General features: G+C 39.5%; 1 long non-coding RNA gene across 1 annotated transcript in view; it reads left to right on the forward strand.

Annotated features, from left to right (window-relative positions):
- The first annotated feature begins 9,263 nt into the window (after window positions 1-9,263).
- The window catches only part of LOC147916949 (uncharacterized), a 93,617-nt gene continuing 81,050 nt past the window's right edge, over window positions 9,264-21,830 (forward strand). Inside the window, exon 1 of the long non-coding RNA XR_015552134.1 lies at window positions 9,264-9,396. This is a non-coding gene — a long non-coding RNA (uncharacterized LOC147916949). The remainder of the gene's footprint in view (window positions 9,397-21,830) is intronic.

Here is a 21,830-nt window from a genome sequence, read left to right on the forward strand (position 1 = left end):
ATATATATATATATAAATATATAATGGAATACTACTCAGCCATAAAAAAGATGAAATCTTGCCATTTGTGACAACATGGATGCACCTTGAGGGTACTACGCTAAGTGAAATAAGTCAGACGAAGAAAGACAAATATTGTATGATTTCACTCATATGCAGAAGATAAAAAAAGTAAATACATAGATACAGAGAACAGATAGGTGGTGAACAGAGGGGTAGGGGGTGTGGGGATGGCGAAAGGGGTAAAGGGGCATGTATGTACGGTGATGGATAGACACTAGACTTTGGGTAGTGAACACAATACAGTCTATACAGAAGTTGAGGGGCCGGCCCCGTGGCTTGGCAGTTAAGAGCTCTCGCTCCACTACTGGTGGCCCAGGTTCGGATCCCAGGCGTGCACCGATGCACTGCTTGTCTGGCCATGCTGAGGCAGCATCCCGCATACAGCAAGTAGCAGGATGTGCAACTATGACGTACAAATATCTACTGGGGCTTTGGGGAGAAAAAGGGGGAAAACAAAGGAGGAAGATTGGCAATAGATGTTAGCTCAGGGCCAGTCTTCTTCAGCAAAAAAAAAAGAGGAGGATTGGCATGGATGTTAGCTCAGGGCTGATCTTCCTCATAAAATAAAATAAAATAAAATAAAATAAAATAAAATAAAATAAAATAAAATAAAATACAGAAGGTGACATACAAGGATGTACACCAGAAATTTATATGATGTTATAAACCAAAGTTACCTCAATAAAAAAAAAACTATGACTTTCTCCATTCTTCTTGGGAGAGGGAGGAATACCTTTGAATACAAAACACTGGCATGTTTGTAAAAATTCTACACATTGGATTTTAAAATACAAAGTTAATCTCCTAAATACCATATTTTCAAAGGTCATTTTCATTAGAGATTCAAATATTGTTATGCAAGAAACAATAGATATTCTCTTTACAAAAATCAACATATTATTTGTGAAGACCTTCATAGAGACTTCTTTGAATATAATCACTTCCTATTTATTCATCCAATAAACAGATTCGGGAACTATTTATTTAGTTTTTAAGTACAAAACGCTGTGATAGGCACCAATGGGGGGAGGAATTCAATACAGAAATGAAAAATAGGTTAACGATTACTAATAAAGAAGATGAGATTAAGAATCTCGGCAGATAAATAAGTAGAGTTCTTGTGGGAAAACAAAGGAAGAGGATACTCCTTCGAGGTGAGCCTTGGAGAATGAAGCAGACCACAGTCAGCCTCATGGTGTTAATTGACCAAAGCACTGATGTGATTTGGGCGTCGGTAATTTTGTTAAATTTGATCATTTGTTTCTGGAAATGGAATTGCAGGTTGATCAGTGGTAGACTTTGGAGGTTAAAAAAAAATGGGAGGGGGGTCTTAAACACTCAATGATTGATAAAACTGATGAGAAAATACACACAACTCTGACTTCAGGCCAGCATTGGACATAAGCAAACTTGGAAACAGCAGCAAATTCCAAACTTCACGTTTGCCAAGTCTTATTGATTATGTGGCTCTGACTCCTATGGGATAGCTAGTGTACACAGACAGCCGCCTGACCCTGAGCGAACACGGTGAGAAAACAGCAGGTCAGGAGAAAGCGATGACAGGGACAGATGGGAGCACAGTCTTTGGAGGAGGAATCCTGTTATGCCTCGTGGTAAGGACTGACCTCCAACCTCGGGAGGCCTGGTAGGCTAAGCTGAGTCATCTCAGAGCTTGATATGAAATTCATATTTTTCTGTATGAAGTGCCTAGAAAGTTAAGGGTCTGAACCATCATCAGTCTTGGCCTTCTTATACTGGGCTCTCACCCTGCTTTTCCTGAGTTTGGTCCTCTTAATGAAGGCAAGGCTCCAGACCGTTGGAGGGGAAACTCGGACGTCCACTCCCATTCTGAGAAAGAGATTCAACCCCTTTTCAACTACCTTCCAACATTTTGGGATACATCAAGAAGACTTCGATTATTTCAGGTTTTTAAATATTCTTTAACATTTGCTCTTCCCCTTTTAAAAAGGAAGTGTGAGGCCTCAGGCTCAGAGCATTGACAGGCAAGAGTATTCAGATAGTATTTATTAGTATTCTGTACTCATCACGTTCATGGCAGGTGATACCACTTTCCCATTTATGATATAATACCAAGTTTCCTTTTTAAAAATAAAAGTATTTAATTTAAAAATAAAGTACCAAAAAAATAAGAAAATGAGTAGTGTAGGTGGCATGTAGATATGGCAGAATCACGGGCCATTACACCAACTAGTGCAGCGCCGGGACGCTGCTCTGAGCTGAGGGGCGTGTGGGAGGGTGTGCCCTGGATGTCACAGAGCTCCGTCAGCCACAAGTCCCATCACAGAAGCGACGGGCCCCTCTCTCCAGGACCTTCAACACTGTGTGTGAAACAGCGTTCTCTCCTCGTCGGGTCAGGCAATGTGTTCCTGACGGATCGCTTCAGGAAGGCAAAGCCAGCTGTCGCTTTTAAGCTCCTGTGCTGTGAAAGTAGGAGAGCGATGTTTGCTTTCTCCTTCATTTGTGTTAATGTCACAATAAAATATGGCCTTTCTGCTGTTTGTCTTTGACCTCTAGGTCAGTTGCAGCTTTTCTACAAAGCTAGTTATTTTTCCATTATTGGTAAGAGAGGAAGGGGCAGATGCAACTTAGATGCAGTTTTTGTTTTTATTTTGGCTGTGTTTGGCCAAGGCCATAAAGAGGCTTCTTCAGGATTTAAAAAAATTTCCTTATAAAGAAATATACACTACTTTTTAAAATTAAAATAATGCTTTCGATATCAATTAGAAATATATCCCCTCTATTCTATGCCCAGACATAAAATATATATGTGAATAAGAAAGAAATTAATTGTAGGATATGTTATGTTTTATAATAAAATGATTATTGAGTTTTGAACTTTTAATTAGCTATAATTGTTTAGTAAAAAATTTTAACCATTAATATTTTGGTAACAGACTCATGGTTGTGTTATATTCAAATTATCATATTAGATTAAATAAAAAAATATTGGTTCAGGAAGGTAGCATTGATATGGTAATTAAAAAGACTGGTAGCTAATTATATTGGCTCTTAAAAATAAGAATTGCTGTGTTTTTTTTTTTTTTTTTTTGCTGTTACATTAAGTTAACTTTATTTTTTTTTTTTAATTTTTTGTTTATTGCAGTAACATTGGTTTATAACATTGTAAAAATTTCAGGTGTACATCATTGTACTTCTATTTCTGCATGGACTACATCATGTTCACCACCAAAATACTAATTACAACCCATCACCACACACATGTACCGAATTATCCCTTTCACCCTCCTCCCTCCCCCCTTCCCCTCTAGTAACCACCAATCCAATCTCTGTCCCTATGTGTTTGTTTATTGTTGTTATTATCTACTACTTAATGAAGGAAATCATACGGTATTTGACCTTCTCCCTCTGACTTATTTCACTTTGCATAATACCCTCAATGTCCATCCATGTTGTCACAAATGGCTGGATTTCATCGTTTCTTATGGCTGAGTAGTATTCCATTGTGTATATATACCACAGCTTCTTTATCCATTCGTCCCTTGATGGGCACTTAGGTTGCTTCCAAGTCTTGGCTATCGTGAATAAGGCTGCAATGAACACAGGGGTGCATGTACCTTTACAAATTGGTGTTTTCAAGTTCTTTGGATAAATACCCAACAGTGGAATAGCTGGATCATATGGTAGTTCTATCGTTGATTTTTTGAGGAATCTCATTACTGTTTTCCACAGTGGCTGCACCAGTTTGCACTCCCACCAGCAGTGTATGAGAGTTCCCTTCTCTCCACAACCTCTCCAACACATGTTGTTTCCTGTCTTGTTAATTATAGCCATTCTGACGGGCGTGAGGTGATATCTCATTGTAGTTTTGATTTGCATTTCCCTGATAGTTAGTGATTTTGAACATCTTTTCATGTGTCTGTTGGCCATCTGTATATCTTCTTTGGAGAGATGTCTGTTCAGGTCTTTTGCCCATTTTTTAATTGGGTTGTTAGTTGTTTTGTTGTTGAGATGCATGAGTTCTTTATATATTTTGGAGATTAAGCCCTTATCAGATGTACGGTTTGCAAATATCTTCTCCCAATTGTTAGGTTGTCTTTTCGTTTTGTTGATGGTTTCCTTTGCTGTGCAGAAGCTTTTTAGTTTGATGTAGTCCCATTTGTTTATTTTTTCTATTGTTTCTCTTGCCCGGTCAGATGTGGTGTTTGAAAAGATGTTGCTAAGACTGATGTCGAAGAGCGTACTGCCTATGTTTTCTTCTAGAAGTTTCACAGTTTCAGGTCTTACATTCAAGTCTTTAATCCATTTGGAGTTAATTTTTGTGTATGGTGTAAGGTAAGGGTCTACTTTCATTTTTTTGCATATGGCTATCCAGTTTTCCCAACACCATTTGTTGAAGAGACTTTCTTTTCTCCATTGTATGTTCTTGGCTCCTTTGTCAAAGATTAGCTGTCCATAGATGTGTGGGTTTATTTCTGGGCTTTCGATTCTATTCCATTGATCTGTGTGTCTGTTTTTGTGCCAGTACCATGCTGTTTTGGTTACTATAGCTTTGTAGTATATTTTGAAATCAGGGAGTGTGATACCTCCAGCTTTGTTCTTTTTTCTCAGGATTCCTTTAGCTATTCGGGTCTTTTGTTGTTCCATATAAATTTTAGGATTCTTTGTTCTATTTCTGTGAAAAATGTTGTTGGAACTTTGATAGGGATTGCATTGAATCTATAGATGGCTTTAGGAAGTATGGACATCTTAACTATGTTAATTCTTCCAATCCAAGAGCACGGAATATCTTTCCATTTCTTTGTGTCTTCTTCAATTTCTTTCAGAAATGTTTTATAGTTTTCGTGTACAGATCTTTCACCTCTTTGGTTAAGTTTATTCCTAGGTATTTTATTCTTTTTGTTGCAATTGTAAATGGGATGGTATTCTTAATTTCTCTTTCTGCTACTTCATTGTTAGTGTACAGAAATGCAACTGATTTTTGTATGTTGATTTTGTATCCTGCAACTTGACCATATTCGTTTATTACTTCTAAAAGTTTTCTGGTGGATTCTTTAGGGTTTTCTATATATAAAATCATGTCATCTGCAAATAGTGACAGTTTCACTTCTTCCTTTCCAATTTGGATCCCTTTTATTTCTTTCTCTTGCCTGATTGCTCTGGCTAGGACTTCCAATACTATGTTAAATAGTAGTGGTGACAGTGGGCATCCTTGTCTGGTTCCTGTTCTTAGAGGGATAGCTTTCAGTTTTTCACCATTGAGGATGATATTAGCTGTGGGTTTCTCATATATAGTCTTTATTATGTTGAGGTACTTTCCTTCTATACCCATTTTATTCAGAGTTTTTATCATAAATGGATGCTGGATCTTGTCAAATGCTTTCTCTGCACCTATTGAGATGATCATGTGAGTTTTGTTCTTCATTTTATTAATGTGGTGTATTACGTTGATTGATTTGCGAATGTTAAACCATCCCTGCATACCTGGAATAAATCCCACTTGATCATGGTGTATAATCTTTTTAACGTATTGTTGTATGCGATTTGCTAGTATTTTGTTGAGGATTTTCGCATCGATGTTCATCAGTGATATTGGCCTGTTATTTTCTTTTTTTGTGCTGTCCTTGTCTGGTTTTGGTATCAGGGTAATGTCGGCTTCGTAGAATGAGTTAGGGAGCTTCCCCCCCTCCTCAATTGTTTGGAAGAGTTTGAGAAGGATAGGTATTAAGTCTTCTTTGAATGTTTGGTAGAATTCACCAGGGAAGCCGTCTGGTCCTGGACTTTTATTTTTGGGGAGGTTTGTGATTACTGTTTCGATCTCCTTACTGGTGATTGGTCTATTCAAATTCTCTACTTCTTCTTGATCCAGTTTTGGAAGGTTGTATGATTCTAAGAATTTATCCATTTCTTCCAGATTGTCGAATTGGTTGGCATATAGTTTTTCATAGTATTATTCCCTTATAATCTTTTGTATTTCTGAGGTGTCTGTTGTAACCTCTCCTCTTTCATTTCTGATTTTACTTATTTGTGCCTTCTCTCTTTTTTTCTTGGTGAGTCTAGCTAAAGGTTTGTCTATTTTGTTGATCTTTTCAAAGAACCAGCTCTTGGTTTTATTAATTTTTTCTATTGTTTTTTTGGTCTCTATTTCATTTATTTCTGCTCTGATTTTTATTATTTCCCTTCTTCTACTGCTTTTGGGCTTTGTTTGTTCTTCTTTTTCCAGTTCCTTTAGGTGCATTGTTAGATTGTTTATTTGAGATTTTTCTTGTTTGTTGAGATAGGCCTGTATCGCTATAAACTTCCCTCTTAGAACTGCTTTTGCTGTATCCCATAAATTCTGGCATGTCGTATTTTCATTTTCATTTGTCTCCAGGTATTTTTTGATTTCTTCTTTGATTTCTTTATTAACCCAGTCGTTGCTCAGTAGCATTTTGTTTAATCTCCATGTATTTGTGGCTTTTCTGATTTTCTTCCTATAGTTGATTTCTAGTTTCATACCGTTGTGGTCAGAACAGATGCTTGGTATTATTTCAATCTTCTTAAATTTATGGAGACTTGTTTTGTGGCCTAATATGTGATCAATCCTGGAGAACGTTCCATGTGCATTTGAAAAGAACGTGTATTCTTCGGTTTTTGGATGGAATGCTCTGTATATATCTACTAGGTCCATCTGTTCTAGTGTGTCGTTTAAGGCCAATGTTTCCTTATTGATCTTCTGTTTGGATGATCTATCCGTTGGTGTAAGTGGAGTGTTAAAGTCCCCTACTATTATTGTGTTACTGTCTATTTCTGTTTTTATGTCTGTTAATAATTGCTTTATATATTTAGGTGCACCTACATTGGGTGCGTAGATATTTACAAGTGTTATATCCTCTTGTTGGATTGTTCCCTTGATCATTATGTAATGTCCTTCTTTGTCTCGTTTTACAGTTTTTGTTTTAAAGTCTATTTTGTCTGATATGAGTACTGCTACCCCAGCTTTCTTTTCATTGCCATTTGCGTGGAGTATCTTTTTCCATCCCTTCACTTTCAGTTTGTGAGTGTCTTTAGGTCTGAAGTGTGTCTCTTGTATGCAGCATATATATGGGTCTTGTTTTTTTATCCAGTCAGCCACCCTATGCCTTTTAATTGGAACATTTAGTCCATTGACGTTTAAAGTAGCTATTGATAAGTATGTATTTACTGCCATTTTTTAACTTTTTTTTTTTTTCTCAGTGTTTTAGTAGTCCTTCTCTGTTCCTTACTTCTTCTATACAGAATTGATGGTCACTTTAGTTTGACCTCTGTCTGAAAGCTGTACTCTTTAACTACCCTCCTCCCTCCTTTTATGTTTTTGATATCATATCCAACCTCTTTTTTGTGTATTTGTATCCATTACGTTCTAATCGTGGAAATAGATAATTTTTCCTATTTGTGGTCTTCTCTTTTCCCCTTAAATCAGTCCCTATAACATTTCTTGTAACACTGGTTTCTTGGTGACAAACTCCTTTAATTTTTGCTTATCTGGGAAAATTTTGATCTCTCCTTCCATTTTGAACGATAACCTTGCTGGGTAGAGTATTCTTGGCTGTAAGTTTTTTCCTTTTAGCACTTTAAATATATCATGCCATTCTCTTCTAGCCTGTAAGGTTTCTGCTGAGAAGTCAGCTGATAGCCTTATGGGGTTTCCTTTGTATGTAACTTGACATTCTCTTGCTGCTTTTAGGATTCTCTCTTTATCTTTAATTCTGGACATTTTGATTATGATGTGTCTTGGTGTGGGCCTCTTTGGGTTTATCTTGTTTGGGGCTCTCTGTGCCTCCTGTACCTGGATGTCTGTTTCCTTCCTTAGGTTAGGGAAGTTTTCATCTATCATTTCTTGAAATAGATTCTCTGCCCCCTTGTCTCGCTCTTCTCCTTCCGGGACACCTATAACACGGATGTTAGTGCGCTTGATGTTGTCCCAGAGGTCCCTTAGACTGTCCTCACTCTTTTTAATTCTTTTCTCTTTTACCTGTTCACCTTGGGTAATTTCTTCTAGTCTTTCTTCCAGCTCACAGATCCGTTCTTCTGTATCCTCTACTCTGCTTTTGAGTCCCTCTAATGAATTTTTCATTTCCAGTATTGTATTCTTCATTTCTGATTGGTTCTTTTTTATATCTTCCATTTCTTTGTTGACATTCTCACTGAGTTCATCTATTCTTCTCCCCAGATCAGTGAGCGTCCTTAACACTCTTAGTTTGAACTCTCTGTCGGGTAGGTTGCTCATTTCTGTTTCACTTAGTTCCTTTTCTGGGGTTTTGTCCTGTTCCCTTACTTGGAATGTATTCTTTTGCCTCCTCATTTTGCCTCTTTCCCTGTGCTTGTGTCTATGTATTAGGTAGGTCAGCTACGTCTCCTGCTCTTGAATAGGTGACCTTATGTAAGTGATGCCTTAGGAGGCTTCCAGTGTGCTTCCCTCAGTTCTCAATGTTCCAGGGGTGGCCCCTATGTGGGCTACGTGTGTCCTTCTATTGTGGCCTGTTAGCTCTCCCTATAGGCGCCCAGGGAGGCTGAGTTATGCTCCTGGCCAGCTGTTGTAATGCTCAGCTGCTTGTAGTTGTTGTGGGCCCTTCAGTCTCTTTATCAGGTGTGGGGAGCCCCAGCACAGTTGGCTGCAAGTTCTAATACCACATTTGTGTTGCAGTATTTCTTTTAAGTGAGTAGGCCCCCAGCGTGGCAGGTTCTTAGGCTCAGGGCCTTAGAATTGCTGTAAACCTCTAGCCTATTAGGTCTCTTGTCAGCTCTCTGAGGATTGCAGCTGGGTGGGGCTGGCCTCAGGCACAGGAGCACCCAATTGTTTCAGCCTCTGGAAAGTGGGGCAAACCCCCTATGTGGGTCTTTGAGAAGCACAAGTCTTCTGCAGCTGACAAGCCCTGCCGCCCAGAGGTCCACACACACAGTCAACACAGTCCTGCCCCGTGTGAGCGCCCCGACCTCCCCAAGCGGACCCAGTCTCTCCACGGCAGGAGCCCCACACACTCCGCCACCACCCCACACTCTCCACCCGCTCCTTGTGCACACCCTGCCCCGCTCAAGTCAGCTCAGTTGCCAGGCTGCAGAGGATCCAGTCACTAATCTATGCAGGCCCACACGTTGCCTGAGGGCTTCTTGTTGGGTGGGGCCAGTCTCTAGGGTGGGCTGCCTGCCCTGGCTGAGCTGGATTAAACCGGTGCTCTAGCGGGTGGAGCAGACCCTGGGCTAGCAGGTCTCAGGGAGAACTCCAATGGCGTCTGTGTCAGCACGCTCACACCAGGCCACAACAATGGCCACCGCCAATGTCCCAGTCCCTGGAGAGGTCTCACCCCTCACCGAGATGCACTCAGGGCCTATTAGGTGAGTCTCTTGTCACCGAAGCACTGTGCACCTTTCTTTCTGGTGATTTTAGGATGCTTTCTGGAACGGGTGAGTTTGTGCGCGGGCCCTTTAAGAGCCAGTTTTAGTTTCTTTGTGAACCGGGTTTTCTGGGGGTGCTCCCCAATGCTTTCGTAGCAGCAAAGTCAGATATTATGCCACTGGTCTCAATTGTGCTGGGTCCACAAAATGCCCACAGCGGGGGCGCTCCCCGGCTCAGGGCCCCGCGCCTCCAGGGAGGCTGCGGACCTGTGAGCTGCTCCCGGCGGCCGTGACGCTGGCGGCTTGTGAAGGCGGCGTTTTTCCTCTCCAGAAGGGAGTCTCTGCCTCTTCTACCCCAGGTAGGATTGTCCGTTGTTGCAGGAGTTCCTCTTATCCAGTATTTCAGTTCTGTCTCAGGGGTAATTTTTCCACGAGTAGTTGTAAATTGGCTGTGTCCACGGGAGGAGGTGAGTTCAGAGTCTGCCTACGCCGCCATCTTGACTCCTCACCAGAATTGCTGTGTTTGATAATTTTTGAATACTGCTTTTTTTAATGATCTTATCAGATTTGTGGATCTTGAAGTATTTATTAATGGAGACAGAATTTGAACCTATCATTTTTATTGGTAGATGATCTTAGTTATAATCCATTTAAAATAAACAAACGTGTTAGAAGCCCAGTAGATATTAGCCGTTTTATTTCCACCTATTTTCTTCTGTCTGGAGATATGCCTGTTGATACACTCTGAGCCCTCTTCTCCCCTGGAGGACGTTCATTCTGAATCTGATCAGCAACCAATTTGTCTTTTGATCGATCGCTCTTCTTATAGTTCAGTCCGTTCTTTCCTAACCTCATCTTCGCAGAAGCTCCGTTTTCTTGACGGCTTCCTGGAATGACTTGCGTGCTGGTGGAGTGTATTTCCTTGAAATTTCACATTCTTCGCTTCAGTATCAGTTTTATTTTTTGGCTTTTGTTTTCTCTCCAAGTTGGTGACATGTCTTCACCCCGCCACGCTGGGTGGAACTACAGATTACCATCATCATGCTTTCATCAGCCATTTCCTGGAAGTTGTTAATGTTCTTTCGCAAACATTATGACAGCTTTGCTTTAAACATCACATGCCTTATAGTCTTCTAAATCGGTTTGCTTCTTTTGAAGCTTATAGGAGCTGAGCACCCAAAATTAAGAGAAAAATCAATCTTTCTTTTGTGCTGCACTGCCCTCTGCTGGTAGCTCCGTTTAAAGCAAGTGAATATCATCGTTTAAAATAAATACTAAATGCTGAAAGGAATTTAAGAAATGTTTCTCAAATTTGAGCACTTATGGACCAACAAGAATGCCTTTGAAGATCACAAAGATTCTTGGAATCTATATTGAAACTCTTTCTTATAAAATCAAAGCCTCTGCTTTAGGTTTTGGCTTCATGGTTGTCCCGGTTATAAGGTGGTCATATAAATTATTCACAATTTGCATATGTGTTTAGATTATCATAACCATGAAAAAAATAAAACTTAAAAATTCTTCCGGAGGACTTGTGGACACTTAGAAATCGATTTGTAGCCCTCAGTTTGAAAACAGCTGACCAGCTCCTACACGATCATTTTGCAGGTGAGACAGCTAAATGCACAGAGGCGAGAGGGCTCTGTCCAGGGTCGCCAGGGAGTTACAGGCAGAAGCCGTGGTGAGAAAACTGTGCAGATGCGTGTGCATATAGCATACTTTGTGCTCACCTGGATTTCCTTTCTTTTCAATCTTGAAACAACTTACTGTACTTTATTCAAAGATTATGGTCATACTGATTCCCAGGACACTACTTGGAAAAATGGTAGTTAAGTACAATGTTTGCATCTGCTCTTTTCCTATTCATTTCATCTAAGAATCCACTCACTCGTTCCAACGTGAAAAGCTAAAAGCCATTGCCCCGCCAAAAAAGGAAACAAAACAAGAACAAATCTCCTAATTCATGGAAAAACTGTGTGTAATGTAGAAAATAAAATGAAAGATACGGAATAAGTAATAAGAAACTAAATCAAATATAGTAGTGATTAATAATATTGTAGTTTAGAGATAACCTGTTTAAATACTCAGAATTTAAGAACCGAAAATACATCACCAGTATTGACCTGTTAGTTATCTGATTGCCAGGAGATAGTTATCACTGGACACTCTTTACAACCTACAAACGTTGACATTTAAAGTTTAGGCAAATCAAGAAGTGAGAACAGCGTCAGTTATGGTGTCCACATCTGGCTGGTCGCATCTCCATCACACCAGTGTCCAGAGACAACAGACTGCTGTGGCCCTTCAATGTGCCTCTTCCCCTCTCAGGTAATAATAACACACTTTATTTCATAAAGAAGTAATACAGAAGTGCTTTCAATCTATGCACAGGATGTTGAAGGAATGCAAAAAAACCAAATTGTTCCATAAAGCACTTTTTGACAATTGCTTCAGAGAGCTAATCTCTATTAAGTTCATAAAAATAAAAAGTCTTGAAATTCTTGAAATGTATATAGTTTATATAGTATTTTCATTCTTAAAAATTATTTTAGGAATTAAAGGAAATATCTTTCTTAAATTTATTCAAAGATGTTGGTTTTGAGGTATTTATTTCTAATTTTAAATATTTTTTGTCTACCCAGTTGAAGCAGGCTGAGACATTTTTCTAAACCCCTTTAAAAGAAATATTAAAACTTGATCTTATTGGATATATAATGTAAGATTGTTACATAAATTTGCTATTTAGTTTATGTGGGTAACAGCCTCCTGGAGACCACCAGGGGGCAGACTAAGAACAAATGAAAGAAAATAATCCTCAGTCTGTAGCCTCTTACTTGGATGAAACGCTACATTCAAACTGAATGATCTGGTTTTATTTATTTTATTTTTACTGAATTTTATCTTGTTTTCTCTTCACTGTGCAATAAATTTCACAATTTCTTTCACAATATTGGAAAATTGATTGAGCATTAAAAGTCCAAACTCATCTGACCGTGGGCATCTTAGCTCTTATTTTCTTCTGAGAGAGAGAAGAATAACTATTTGAAGTCATACATTATGTTGGAGGAATAAATTTTCATAGTTTCCATTCTATTATTTTCCACTAGTTAATTTTTCTTATATTTTGTTTATTTTCAAAAGAAAATTAGAATGATATTAACCATAACTAATGCCTATTTCTTTTTGTACCAATTATGCAGATCAGTATTCTAACAAGAAATGGTTTGAGTATGCTTATTCCTCTTTCTCTTATTGCGGCTTCATAGTTTCAGTGGAACTTTTAAGCATCTTTCTATATTTACTTGAAGGTCATTCAATTAGTTGAGAAAATATTTTCTAAGAAGAGCTATTTTTTCAGGGAGGTATTATATTTGTGTGTGTTCATCTATCTAGAAATGATAAGTGTTGTGTAAGAATTATGAGAGTAAACCATTGAAAGCTATTCTCTGGCACAAGAAGGACAAATTCAACTTTGCACTTTTACTTAATAATTTAAGGGATGTTCAAAAGATCTCCACTGAAGTCAACCTCATGACCTACTATAAATAAATGTTAGCTAATATGTTAATCTATATTACTTACAAATTCAACTAGATTTAAAGACAGAAGTCATCTAACAGCCTACATACTTAAATATTTGCAAGTGAGGTGTTTCACTTAGATTATTATGAAGTATGATGTTTCCTATTCACTTAGCCCCTGTCTCCTATTCCAAATTTCTAGTTGAACTCTAGCACAGGTATAATGTCTTCTACGTTTCAAGTAGTCACAATTTAATCTCATTGCCAATTCTTCTGTCTGATAAGAAAAATGTTTAAATTTGGTATTTAGTTTGTAAAATAAAGATTTTTAAAGTTATAAAATTGTGGTTAGATCTGAATAGATACCAGGCATCTCGACCTAGAGATACAAGGATTGCAGGAGCAGATTGTTACTGGAATTTGAGCTGTTCGTGGCTGAAAAGCCAACCCACACGACATCCTGCTGCACTGATCACACCCCACACGCAAATTAGCAGGAAGTGCTTGAAAAAGATGAATTACATTTTCTAACCTTCAGTTCTTTTGCAGGCATAGAATTTTAAGGCCCAAGACAAAAGCTGACAAATAATGACCATTGCATAAAATCAGCCACTTTTCAGATAGTTGAATCACCAGGCAGCATAATTTTGGAGACTCTGCTAGGGTCAGAAGAGTGAAACTTTTAGCTTTAGCAGCTTAGAGTTAAAGAGAACATTAGTTCCTTTGTGGGTGACCCGGGTCCTACTGGTCTGCCCGGCCCACCCAGAAGGAACTAGGACACGGCTCTCGGGGTCTCAGAAGGAGAGCCTGCAGGCCGGCTGGGTCCTGTCCTTGGCGTGATGGTGGGGCTCCCTGAAGATGAGTCGACTCCTGGGGACCTAGGGCAGGGCGAGGCCTTTTGAGAATCTGAGGCTTCAGTTTGGAAGAGAAGAGTGACAGTATGTTGTCAAGAGACAAAATGGAGCGTATGTGTGTCTGACAAAGAGTCAGCTATTTGGGGCTTTACTACGAGAGATCTCTCACTCAGATACAGCCTCCAAATGCAGTGTACATATGTGCGCTGAGGGAAAACAGTGCTGGAATGCATATTCATTCTTCTTATGCAGGCACCTCATCTTCTTCAGAGCCTTCAACATACCAAAATAATTAATAATGATAATAATAATAACAATAATCTCCTGTTTTCAAGAAGCTGACAAAGGAGTGAGAAGCCCACCCTCATCCTCAGGTCAGAACTCTACACTCTTTTACACAGGACTTGAGTTTTAAGGGACCTTAGGCTTTCCAAAAAGGGTTATATTTTTATTTTATAATGATGCCCTAGCCTAGAGCCTAGGGAAATGGAAGAATGGAGAATTTCAGCAATACCATCAGAAAAAATTCCAGCCCTAATCAAGAGAAACAAGTAATCTAGAGTAATGCCTACCAAGATTAGACTTCACTTTAAGCCCTAATATACCAAAAAAAAAAAACCAAAAACCCAAACTTGAAAAAGCATGCCAAAATATGTAAAATTTTAAAGACTAGAAGGGTAACTATAAATTATGCAGCGCAATCAACCGTAGTGGGTGATTTCCCGGCACTTGGTAACAAAGCTGCCATGTTTGTTTGAGCTAAAATGTTCTAAGTCCACTAGCCACCACTTTGTGGCTTTTTTCCCACTGTTTTCTTTTGATAGGTTGCTAGGCAGACTCTCCTCAGGTCCAGGTTAAAATGCTCAGAGCACAGAGGAAATCTAAATCCTTCTTTCAGGCTCCTGGCTCCTGTGCCTCACGCCCATTCTGGTGTCAGGTGAGTTTCCAAACGCCCGAGCACCTTCCTAGTACATTGGGTGTTTGTGCAGCTGAAACACTCTCCTGCTCCTCCCCTGACACGTACACTCAGGGCGAGCACCAGCCTGAGCCTAGTCTAGCGGGAAGAATAGATGCTACTACAGCATTGGCACTGGTTATTTTGCAGAGTGGTAAATGCTGTTTACATTCTTGAGGTACATTAGAAATATGTTCTGACTGAAGGTGTTGACTGGTTTCTGTGGTGAACAACTGAGCATAATTAACTCTTGATGATCTATAGCCTACACTATACACAGTGGGGCTGTGGAGCTCTGGGACAGATCCAGGAACCTTGGCACTCACCTGAGGTTACCTAGGTAGTTAATTGTTTTATACTTACCTGTCATCTCCCCACCACCCTCCCTAAGGAAGGGAAGAGTAGCCTCCAATATCAAGTAATTGATCATACAGACTTTGGAACTGGCCTATCTGTGGTTGACTTTTAACTCTGCTGCTTCCTAGCCATGCGACCTTGCGAACCCACATGACCGCAGTTTCCTCCTTTTCCTTCTCTGCAAAATACAAATTAATATTAATATTTACCTCATGGAGTTGTGAGAACTAAATGAGCATATTATACACACACATACACACACATTTATATTTATATACTCATTTAGTTCTATGATATAATCTAGGATAGTCTAAGATATACATCTCCTAAAGTAAAGTCCAACACATTTTATTTTATTTTATTTTATTTTATTTTTAAATATTTATTTATTTTTTTGTGAGGAAGATCAGCCCTGAGCTAACATCCATGCTAATCCTCCCCTTTTTTGCTGAGGAAGACTGGCTCTGAGCTAACATCTATTGCCACTCCTCCTCATTTTTCCCCAAAGCCCCAGTAGATAGTTGTATGTCATAGATGCACATACTTCTAGTTGCTGTATGTGGGACGCGGCCTCAGCATGGCCGGGGAAGCGGTGCGTCGGTGCGCGCCCGGGATCCATGCCCGGGATCCGAACCCGGGCCGCCAGTAGCGGAACGCGCGCACTTAACCGCTAACTGTGAACAAGGACTATTCCCCACTCTGTGAGACAGTGTTTCTTACTCCTCCTGCACATTGAAATCTCATGCAGAGCTGTAAAAATGCTGGTGCTTATGTCTTGCCCCCAGAGATCCAGACTTAGTAGCTTGAGGTGGAGCTCTAGCGTGTGATATCTTAAATCTCTCTCGGTGATAAAAATATGAGACCACTGCCCTATGTCAGAAAAAAAGGTTTGACTGCATCATTATGCTTGAAGACTCAGGGAAGTCGAAGAGGAAGAAGTAGTTGGTGTGAACCACAGGCTTTCAGTATGCTGACGCTTTTGACGCTTTTCCCTGTCATACTTTTGGCGATGACAGAACTGATCACTCCCTTCCCGCTGAAATTCCTATGTCTCCATACTGTCCTCAGAGACACTCTCCTAGTTCTCTTGCACTTCCCAGGCTACATGATCTCTGCAGGAATAGCTAACACATCATTCTGTTTCCATCTAGCATCACCACAGTCCACTCACCGCTCTGTGATCATGAAGAACATATCATGCACCATAGTGAGGTAAACCTCACATGACTCCCCAGGCCTTTCAGAGAAACATTCAAAGTCATTCAGCCCAGGCTCCTCACGACCTCACTTCTCCAACCATTCCCTGCCATTCTACTCTCCCAGGAAGATATCAAAACCTGAAATGATGTGGCTCTCCAACGCATTGCTTCTCCTGCTTGGAATACCTTTCCACAAATGCCCACTTCCTTGGAGACTCTTGTTCTTCAAAATTCAGGGCTAGTGTCAAGCCTCCTGAAGGGTTCCCTTGGCCATATGCCTTCTCTCCTCTCGCCACTGAACAACCAAATCCTTATTTGTAGCTATCAACTGAAGGGGTTACTATACTTACCTTTCTCTGTCACCAGATTGATTTTATATCAAATGTTCTCTGTTTGAAATCACTTGAGGAGCTTCTGGAGAAAGGAAAGTTCTGGATGATCGTACCCCAAAATTTGTTCTTTAGAAGAACCCTCTCAGTTGATTCTTATTCAGACTAAATTTGAAGAAACATTGAAATCAATACTCACTTATATTTATTTTTGGACCAGAAGCATCAGCATCACTGAGGAACTTTTTATAAATGCAAATTCTTATTTTTTCCTTGAAATTCAGGGCAAGTGTCAAGTCTCCTGGAGGATTCCCTTGGCTATATGCCTCCTCCCCTCTTTCCACTGAACAACAAAATCCTTATCTGTAGTTATCAACTGAAGTGCTTACTATATTTATCTTTCTCTGTCACCAGATTGTTTTATATCAAATGTTCTTTGTTTGGAATCACTTGAGGGGCTTCTGGAAGAAGAAAAACTCTGAATGATGGTACCCTAGTTTTTTTCTTTAAAAGAACTCTTAATTCTTAATTCATACTAAATTTGAAAACATCAAAATCCATAATCACTGACATATGATCATTGGAGCAGGATTAATGGCATCACTCAGGAACTTGTTGGAAATGCAGACTCTTGGGTCCCCACCCAGACCTACTGAATCAGAAACTCTGGGTTGGAGCCCAAGTGGGTAGTTGTCAGACACACTATAATTTTTCTCTAATGATATGGAATAAATTCTCTCTGCTCCTTACAAAATATTATAATGTATAAGTGCACTAAGGGAGTAGATTATGGCACACCTTAAATCCTATGCATAAAACTTCATTGTTTGGAAAATTTCCTTGCTTGCTCTTTTGAAATAGATAAGAGACCTAATGGGCACTGGTTTCCCATGAATGGAGACCATAAAACCAGAGTTTACTATGACTGAAAATTAGGATTCCATTCTCCACACTGATCCCAACTTTTGACATTTTTATAGCAACAATTCAGTCACTATTTCAGAATTTGCTCATTGTTGTGGCCAATTTGTGAAAGAAGTCTTGGGGAAATTTCTATCAATGATGTCTTTGTTGACAATTTTTGTCTGTTAGTTGGATTACTTGTTTGATTTTCTCACTTGCAAGTGGGAATATTGACGAAAAAAGATAGATTAGCTAATAGATTTGACATTCTCTGCCTCTAGTTACAGACTAATCTGAGAATAGATATACCTATGTGCTAATTATCCTCTTATAAAGAAGTGGCAAAGTGTGCAAATGACAAAACCAATGACACTAATCTGAGTGAATAAAGGAAAAAGATCATCTCAGAGACGGATGAATTCTATGAAGCAATCAAATGGGTAGGGTTAAGCCTGACCTGTTTGAAGAAGAGAAAACAGATCAGGCACTGTGGTAGGTAGACAACAGATGAGATATGATTTTAAACAGAGTGTTGACAAAAGGTCTCCATGAGAAAGTGACATTTGAGGAGGTGAATATCTGAGGGTGGTTACTGAAGACAAAGGAACAGCAAAGTCCCTGAGATTGGGATTTGAGGAACGTCGAAGAGGCAGAGGAGTTGGAGTGTAGAAAGCAAGCTTCATATGAACCGAAAGTAGAGGTAAATAGTAGCCTAGATTGTGTTAAGACTTAGTAGGCCATTGTAAGAACTAGCCTACAGTCGTTGTAAGGACTTATCTTACAATCTGCCTGAGATAGGAAGCCTTTTGGGGATTTTGAGCAGAGGAGTGACATGTTCTGTCTTCCATTTGAAAAAGATCATCCTGTCTGGCGTGTTAAGAGTAGTATCTATGGGGATAGGGTAAAACCAGACCAATGCTGTGGGAATAATGAAAGTGAAGAATGATGGTGTATAATAGAGGGTGTTAGCAGTGAAGGTGATAAGAAATGGTTGAATTCTCCAAGTATTTTGAAGATACACCCAAAAGAATTTGATAATGTATTGATGTATGACAGAAAGAAATAAATCAAGTTTGACTTGAATATTCTTTTGACCTGAGCCCACAGGAGGAATTTTGGAGTTTTCCATTTACTAAAATGAGATAATCTACGAGTAGTCCTTATTTCATGTAGAAATTCAGAAGTTTAAATTTGAGATGTCTTTATACATCCAAATGTTGTCAAGTAGGCAGTTGGATATATATTAATCTGGAACTGAGGATATCAAGGCTGGGGATGTGAGTTTGGGGTTTCAGCATACAGGCCATTTAAAGCCTTGAGACTAGGGGCCATCACCAGAAGAGTGCAGAGAGAGAAGTCCATGTCCTGAGACTGGAAGCACTCCTCTGAGAGGAGATCAGAGAACAGAGACAAACACAGCAATTGAGACTTAGAACAAGTGGCCCAAAAGGTAGGAGGGAATCCAGCAGCAATGGATGCCCTGGAGCCAAACGAAGAAAGTGGTTCAAGGAAGAGAGAGTGGCCACACTACCGAATCAAGTAAGATGAGGACTGAGGATCGACCCTTGAATTCAGCAATGTAGAGGTCACTGTTAACCTTGACAAGACAATTTTGGTAGTTTATGAAGAAAGAAGGACTGATTGGAGTAAATACAAGAGAACATGGAGTGAGAGGAAATAGAGATAGCAAGTACAGAAAACTCTTCCCAAGAGCATTGCTATGAAAGAAAATAGAGAAATAGGGAGGAGGCTGGAGAGGCAAAAGATGTCAAGAAAGTTTTGTTGTTGTTTTTCATTTGCCTTTTGCTTTTTAAGATATGTGAAAAAGAAATATATTTGTAATTTAATGGGAATGATCCGGTGGAGAGGGAGAAATTGATGATGCAGGATGAAAGGAGAGAACTCCTGGAGTAATGCCCTTGAGAGCCCAGAAGAGGATGGAACAAGTGTACAAATAGAGGGAAACAATACTTACATGGGAGTGTGAATCCTTAGTTCATCTACAGTAATAGGAGGTGGGGTAGACTATGTGGAGGTGAGGATACTGGTGCTTGGGTCAACATGGGGTGAGAGCTTGTGGAAGTTTGCTTTTGTTGCTTCTGTTTTCTCAGTCAAATAGAAAACAAGATCAGCTGAGATAAAGGATGGAGGAGGACATAGAGGTAATTTGAGTAACCAAGGAGATTAGAAGCCTCCATTGATTGGAAAACTGTAGTATGATTGCTGGGAATCATTAAGGGCACACATGAGGTTTGCAGTCTTGATTAAAGTGGGAAATTTTAGCATGCTTCTTTGTTTCTCTTCAACCATGTCCAGCCGCACAGGTAGATGTGCAGAGTAGGCAGAAAGATGGATTTATTCAGATTAGGGTTATGACAAACAAATAGATAAGTAGAGAGACAAGGGAGTTGATGAGACACACAAGATGATATATACGAGAGGAGTGAAGAAGAGTGAAATGTTAGTATATTCAATGAATTTTAAGTCCCATATGTTTCAAATATTATTGAAATTGGGGACGAAGTAGGAATAAACTGGAGTGTTTGGTACTGAGATTATAGAGGGGGCACAGTTGTTGGTAATGATATATTCTAGGGCATGGCCGTGAGAGTGTTTTATTCTAAAGAGGGAACAAGATCGTTGGAGGAGAGCATACCAAATAGCTAGGAGTCCAGGGTGCTTAAGGGATCATCTAAATAAATACTGAGATTACCAAAGCATTTGTAAGGTATTGACAGTAAGCTCAGAGATAAAATCTTTTGAGCCATGACATGGACAACCCAGGGCTCAGCAGATGACTGCAGAGAGGAAGGGTAGTGGTGATATGGTCTATTGCCAGCTTTTTCTGTAAAGGGACAGATGAGAAATATTTTAGGCTTTGCCAGTCACACACGTCCTCCTCCTCCTACCTTTTTTTTTTAATTCTTTTTTTCCACAATGCTTTATAATGTTGAAACCATTCTTAGTTTAGGGTTGTACGAAAACAGGCAACAGGAGGGGTTTGGCCCGCAGACTGTAGTTTGCTGACCCATGAACAAGGCTGGAGGTAGAGGGATTGGTCTGGAAGGAGGAATAGGTAAACCCTACCTCACCTCCAGCTCTTGTAGTATAAAGAAAAATAAGGGAGGCGGTGGCCTTGAGTAAGTACTAAATTTCAGGTGTTGAAAGTTTAAGAGAAGGAAAAGGCAGGAAGTTAAGGAATTTTGCCTCTGATTCTTTGCTGATGTGAATAAAGCTAAAATAAACATACCTGCACCAGTCTTTTTTGTGGCCCCATGTTTCATCTGGTTTTGAGAAAATACCTGGACAAGGAATTGCAGGATCATTGGAATTTTCAGGAGTTGTCTTTGTTTTTTTTAACCCCTAAACAGATCATGCCGTTTCAAAATTACATCGCTGCCACTCAATTTTACTAAAAATTAAACTGATCTAAAAATGTTATTGTTCTTATCAAGATATAGTGAAAACTTTTAGAAGGTTTGTTTCACAAATCTCAGTAAATTGACTGCTTTATACTCCCATGACTTTAATTGTCAAAGAGAGTATTTGTTATGTGAAAATATCATAGATGATATTTGAGTCCCCAGCTCTCTAGTCAATAAGATGTTTGCTCGTAAGCATTTATATTAGTGTCTTGCCTCCTCCCTTGAGGAGGGTTCAGAGGAAAGAATAGCAAGGACCAGCCATGGATGAATTCGAGAGTTTATTTCAAAGCAATCAACACATTCTTTTGTTTGTACATGGTACAGCAATTATCCCTTTGGGACCATAGATCCAACATATATATATTAAACTCTCCTTACTTATTTACTCAGAAAATTATCCCACAACTGCTTTTTGACAATTTAATGCTATAGCTATGTGTAGCATGTTCTGCTAGTTGCCTGTTATTTTCTTATTCCTTAGCATAAGAAAATGTAATTTGCCCAACTACAAAATTTCTGTTTTGCAAAATTTCTTGTGACTCAGTCCTAGAAAAGAAAATATGAGAAGTCTGTTAGTTGGAGCTTCTGGGATAGCTACTGGTTTCTTGATAAAATGGAATAGCCTCAAATGTAACTCAGCGTTTGCTATACCCCACCTCTGCCAAGATAGGCTATTCAGGTGATACTCAAAAGCACAATAATAACGGGTATGAACAAAAACACAGACACTGAGTATGCTGAAGTACAAAGACAGAAGGGGCCTTGTCCTGATGGCTACGTGGAGCTCCTGCACCGTTTGAAGACTGCCCGTGGCTATGCTTCTTCATATTTAGAGTATGTTACACAGCTCATGGTCAACACAAATAGTTCTGCCCAGCCTTGAAATACAAT

The sequence above is a fragment of the Ceratotherium simum genome, chromosome 5 (genome assembly GCF_057802395.1).
Source record: "Ceratotherium simum simum isolate JZ-2026a chromosome 5, ASM5780239v1, whole genome shotgun sequence".
Lineage (NCBI taxonomy): Eukaryota > Metazoa > Chordata > Mammalia > Perissodactyla > Rhinocerotidae > Ceratotherium > Ceratotherium simum.